This window comes from Echinops telfairi, unplaced genomic scaffold, assembly GCF_000313985.2.
Source record: "Echinops telfairi isolate 266 unplaced genomic scaffold, ASM31398v2 ScPeMD7_23;HRSCAF=83, whole genome shotgun sequence".
NCBI classification, from domain to species: domain Eukaryota; kingdom Metazoa; phylum Chordata; class Mammalia; order Afrosoricida; family Tenrecidae; genus Echinops; species Echinops telfairi.
Window position 1 is genome coordinate 66,734,861 of NW_022103920.1, and position 6,180 is coordinate 66,741,040.

The window sequence follows — 6,180 nt, forward strand, 5'->3', positions numbered from 1 at the left end:
CATATGAAGTAATTGAAAATATCCTAGCTTAGGTGAGGCTCACCTTCACGATCAATTATTTGATTTTGTATGGTAATATCAAAAATTTTAAAGAGGTCTTTTGTAGCAAATTTTTCAAAATGTAATGTGTCCTTTGATTTCTTAACTGATGCTTCCATGGGTGTTGATTACAGATCCAAAGTAAATAAATCCTTGACAGCTTCAGTATTAGTTGCTTTATCATGATGTTGCTTATTGATATGGTATTTAATAATTTTATTTTCTTCATACTAAAGGCTGTTGTCTTTGATCTTTATCAGTAAGTCCTCTGACTTAATTTTCAGCAAGCAAGATTGTGCTATTTCCATGGAGTAGGTTGTTAACTGAATATCTATCAATCCTGATGCTATGTTACTCCTATTCAATCTATATAATGTGTAAATAAATCAACTTCTCAAATTATTTACTCATCATACAGATTGAACAAGTATGGTGAAATGATAGAACTTTGTTCCTTTGCAATGACTGTCTATGTGCAGGTTCTGCTAAGTCTTCTGGAATTTTTATTCTTCACAATGGTTACATATAATATACTTTAGCCCACAAAGTCAAATCCATTTGTGCTGTCCATAAAACACAAGTAAACATCATTCTGGTATGCTCTGTTTTCAATCATGATCCATTTGACAACCAAAAGATATTCCTGTTATCATTCATTCCATGTACTTTTCTTAACCCAGCATGAATTTCAAGCAGTTCCCTCTCACTGTAGTTTTACAACCATCTTAAATTTAATGTTAGGAAATGTTTACTTGAATACAATCGTAATGATATTGTTTGATGTTTTTTAATTTTCTTGATCAGCCTTGTTTGGAATTGTACAAACCTTTATCTCCTTCATGCTACACATAGTCATAGTTTTTTTTATTTTTTTCTATTCACAAAGTAAAAAATAGTGAGTCAGGCAGTCCCTGATTGAGGATGTATTTGAGTTATGACCAAATACACTTAGTTAATTGTTTTGTTTGTTCATGCTATCATTAGTAGTATGTTTACATAGAATTTTACAATACAGGATGTGCTGATGTTAGCATTTACAGATGTTCACTCACAGATATCCAACAGTTAGATTTATAAAGATATTGATAGTAAAAGGCAATAATAACAAACAACAAAATGTACTCCATCATAAGTTTGGGATTACATATATTAACGATGAATTTAATTGCTTTTCTTTCTGGCATACCTATGCTTCATTTCTTTTTAGAAAATCTATATTGACCAATGCACAAGCAGTACATATTAATTAAAAAAAACAAAAGCTTAGGATGTCTTCCCCAGCAAACCTATTTTCACATCTGTCCAGGATCACAAGCCTCTTCCAAAACCAAAGCGCATAGCATGTAGTGGTAATCCTGACATGCTGACAACCCATCCCTGTTAATTTAATAGTTGAATGAGCACCAGTTTGGAAATCAATGGATGTTTCCTCCCCTGTATTTTAAACAACTGCTCCTCCGTGAGTGTTGAGCATGGGGTTAAAATATGGTCAGAATACCATACAAACAGTTCCATGGATATGTCTTCTTATTTCAGCCTTCTTCTCAATTATGCAGAAATATAGTTGTTTGTAATCTGAAAATATCTGAGAAATAATGGACATCATACAATTATTGTTAATCTTATACCTGTAGCTCATGTGTGTTTCAAGAAACTCCTATTTTGACTTAAAGAAATATGCTCATAAGGCCAGATTTTCCAACTGAAAGGTAATTACAAAATGAATATACCCCAAATCATGGGGTTAGGGGCGTCATCTTCAATAATGATGCACATGTAAATATGGCAAAAATCACTTGAAATTAAAGATATCTGAACAATATTCAGTAAGTTATGTGTAAATGTTGAAATACACTATGCTGATGAATGAGGACTTTTTAAAATTGCATGGATTTCATTATTCCTAATTTTATTCACAATTCCTACCGAAATTCAAAATAATTCCTATCACAGCACAATAATGTTATATTTCATATGCATGCAGTGAGAGTTGAAAAAAAAGATAGAGCGATGTAGGTCAAAGGAATCTTCAGAGATTAACTGCTGTGCATGCAGTTTACTTGCATTCTGAATTGAACAAACAAGGTGAAGTTTATGAAGCCCTTAGGGATGTTTGAACAATGACCAAATATACAATGATATGAATATCTTCTTAATTAGTTGTGATAATCTCTTAGAGCTACTTACTGAAGTATTTACATATGAATTTATAAATATCTGTACTTTACCTTAAAAGTATTGGAAATGTGTAGAATTGTAGGCACAATCGTGAAACCACATGATAAAACAATAGATATATACTTTTAAAATACCATGGAAATGTAGTTGAATAAAGGATGTAGGCAAAACATCCTTTTTTTCACCAAATATTTATTTCAAATAAACATCTGATGCATGAGATACTTAATGTTTATTGTGCCAACATGGCCAATGAACACATGTGGGATTAATTGAAGGGCTGAGAGACTCGGAGAGCTCGCCTCTCCTGTCTCTTGTTCTTTGATCATCGGAATAGTGTGCTGCTGCCTTGCTTGTTCTGTGCCTCCATTTTCAAGCCACACTACCTATGGACTGTCGCTGTAATTTGAGGTTCCTTCAAGACCTGCTTTGCCACATTTTGCAATTTACATCTCTTGAGCTGGGGAGTGTCAGACCCTGTCATCTGGCTGACTGTTGGTGACCTGCCTTGCTGTTTGCTGCCTGTGCCCAGTTAGCCAGAATTGATCTACACAGGACTACCCTGTGGCCCTCAAAACTTGAAGGGCTGTCAGTGTCTCACAACTGTCTCATGGGAGTGAGTTGCACTAAGCCATTTGTACTGATTTATAGATTAATTAACTAATTTCTTATGTTTTATATATATAAAAAACTAATTTCTTATGATATAGATATATAATTATTAGCATTCTGGTTTTGTTTCATTAGAGAATCCTGCCTAACATACTTGGTACCGGGAGTGGTTCTAGAGAAATAAAATCATAAATATGGGCTTCTTAAATTGGCTCTCCAGTCTAATTAGTCTTAACAGCACTCCTGAGGACATACCCTTCACCACAATCATAAGGAACAAGTTTGTGAAGTTGGCCCCAGCATCTCTTAAAACTCCTGTAATTGCTGTTTTATGTGCACCAGGATTAACAGTGGGAACTGCCCTAAGCAAACTCTGACATTTGCCCACATTGGGGCTGATTAGTCCCCGTGGTGGTAGAGGGCAGGTGTCAGCACTGAATCACCAGAGACAAGGTGGGCATGGTTATAATAGACAGCAAGGTTTCCATAGTACTCAAAGCAACGTGTCTCGTGTGGACTTATGGCATTGGCTACTTAGCCACAGTGCTCCTAGGAGTGAAATAGATGGGAAACCTACTAAAAATTAACGTGATCTATGCAGGCAGGAGAATGGTAGATCAGGTGAACAGCAGAATAGACGTTGTGATCACTCAATCAATTCCAAGACCTGAGCCAGTTTACAGACCCACAACCCCTTGAATGAGAGCAGGCTGGATCCCTTTGAAGGAGGACCCTGCTATATCACTGAAGGTCTATACTGTTAGTTTTTCTTCTAGCCTTCCCCAAAGAGACCTACAGCCTTTCACAAGAGTGACTGTTCTTTGGGGAAAAGGAAATAATCAAAGTTTTCAGGGATTACTGGACACTGGCTCGAACTGACACTAATTCCAGGAGACCCAAAGTGTTTTGAAGGCCCACCAGTCAGAGTGGGGGGTTTATGGAGGTCAAGTTATCAATGAAGTTTTAGCTCAGTTATGCCTCACTGTGGGTCCAGTGGGCCCCCGGACCCATCCTGTGGTTATTTCCCCAGTTCCAGAATGCATCATTGGAATAGACATACTTAGTAACAGGCAAAACTCCCATATTAGAACCCTGAAATGTGGAATAAGGGATATCATGGTAGGAAAGGCCAAGTGGACACCATTAGAACTGCCATTGCCTAGGAAAATAGTAAACCAAAAGCAGTGAACACATTCCTGGAGGGATTGCAGAGATCAGTGCCACCATCAAAGACTTGAAAGATGCAGGGGTGATTCCTATCACATCTCCATTTAACTCACCTATTTGGCCTATAAAGAAGACAGATGGATCCTGGAAAATGACAGTGGATTATCATAAACTTAGCCAGGTGGTGACTCTAATTGCAGCTGCCATTCCAGATGTGATTTCATTGCTTGAGCAAATTAATACCTGGTACTTGGTATGCAGTTATTTATCTGGCTAATGCCTTCTTCTCAATACCAGTCTCGAAGGATCACCAGAAGCAGTTTGCCTTCAGCTGACAGGGGCAACAATACACTTTCACAACTCTCCCCCAGGGTTACATCAACTCTTCTGCCCTGTGATATAATTTAGTCTGAAGAGACCTTGAAGGCCTGTGTATTTCACAAAATGTCACACTAGTCCATTATATTGATGACATTATGCTGATTGGACCAACTAAGGAGGATATATCAAAGACTCTAGATTCACTGGTACAACATCTGCATACAAGAGGTTGCGAAATTAACCCAATGAAGATTCGGGCACCCTCCACCTCAATAAAATTTCTAGGGGTCCCGTGGTGTAGGGCATGTAGAGATATTGCTACTAAAGTGAAGGATAAGCTATTGCATCTGCCCCCCCCCTACAACTAAAGAGGAGGTGCAACGCCTAGTGGGCCTCTTTGGATTTTGGAGGCAACATATCCCTCACTTCAGTGTTCTACTTTGATCTATTTATCAAGTGACACAAAAAGCCTCCAATTCTGAGTGGGGCCCAGAACAAGAAAAGGCTCTTCAACATTTCAGGCTGCTGTGCAAGCTGCTTTGCCACTGGGACCATATGATTCAGCTGATCCAATGGTGCTAGAGGTGTCTATTGTAGATAAAGATGCAGTGGAGTCTTTGGCAGACCCATATTGGTAAATCACAGCATAAACTGTTATGATTTTGGAGTAAAGTCCTGCCATCCTCTGCAGACAACTACTCCCCCTTGAAAAACAGCTGTTGGCCTGTTGCTGGGCCTTCGTGGAGACTGAACGCCTCACCATGGGCCACCAAGTCACCATGAGGCCTGAACTACCCATTATGAACTGAGTATTGTCTGACCCACAGAGTCATAAAGTTGAACAACACAACAACACTCCATTGTTAAATGGAAGGAGTATATATGAGATCGAGCCAAAGCATGACCTGAAGGGACAAGTAAGCTGCATGAAGAAGTGGCCAAAATGCCCACAGTCTCCACTTCTGTCACATTACCTTCTTTCTCCCAGTCTGAACCTATGGCCTCCTAGGGAGTTCCTTACCATACTTTAACTGAAGAACAAAAAGTCATGCTTGGTTTATGGATAGCGTTGCACGATATGCAGGTGCCACTCGTAAGTGGGCAGCAGCAGCCCTACAGCCCCTTTCCGGGAACTTCCTAAAGGACAGTGGTGAAGGGAAATCTTCCCAATGGGCAGAACTTTGAGCAGTGCCCCTGGCCGTTCAGTTTGCCTGCAAGGAAAAATGGCCAGATGTGAGACTGTATACTGATTCATGGGCTGTGGCTAATGGCTTGGCTGGATGGTCAGTGAATTGGAGGGAACATGATTGGAAAATTGGTGACAAGGAGGTGTGGGGAAGAGTTATGTGGATGGACCTCTCTGAATGGCCCAAGAAAGTAAAGGTAATCGTGTCTCATAAGATGAATAAGATGACATGCGCTGTGGAGACTGGTCCTCCTCTTTCCTCTGCCACTCCTGTTATCGCCCAATGGGCACATAAACAAAGTGGACATGGTGGCAGGGATAGAGATTATGCATGGGCACAGCAACATGGACTTCCACTCACCAAGGCTGACTTGGCCACTGCCATGACTGAGTACCCCATTTGCCAGCAGCAGAAACCAACATTAAGTCCAAGATATGGGACCGTTCCTCGGGGAGATCAACCAGCAACTTGGTGGCAGGTTGATTACATAGGACCACTTCCATCATGGAGGGGGCAGCATTTTGTTCTTACTGGAATAGACACCTACTCTGGATATGGATATGCCTTCCCTGCACGCAATGCTTTTGCCAAAAATACCATTTTTTGCTTACAGAATTCCTCATCCACTGGCATGGCATCCATTTTTACTTAAAATAGTTTGATTTAACATCAAAAA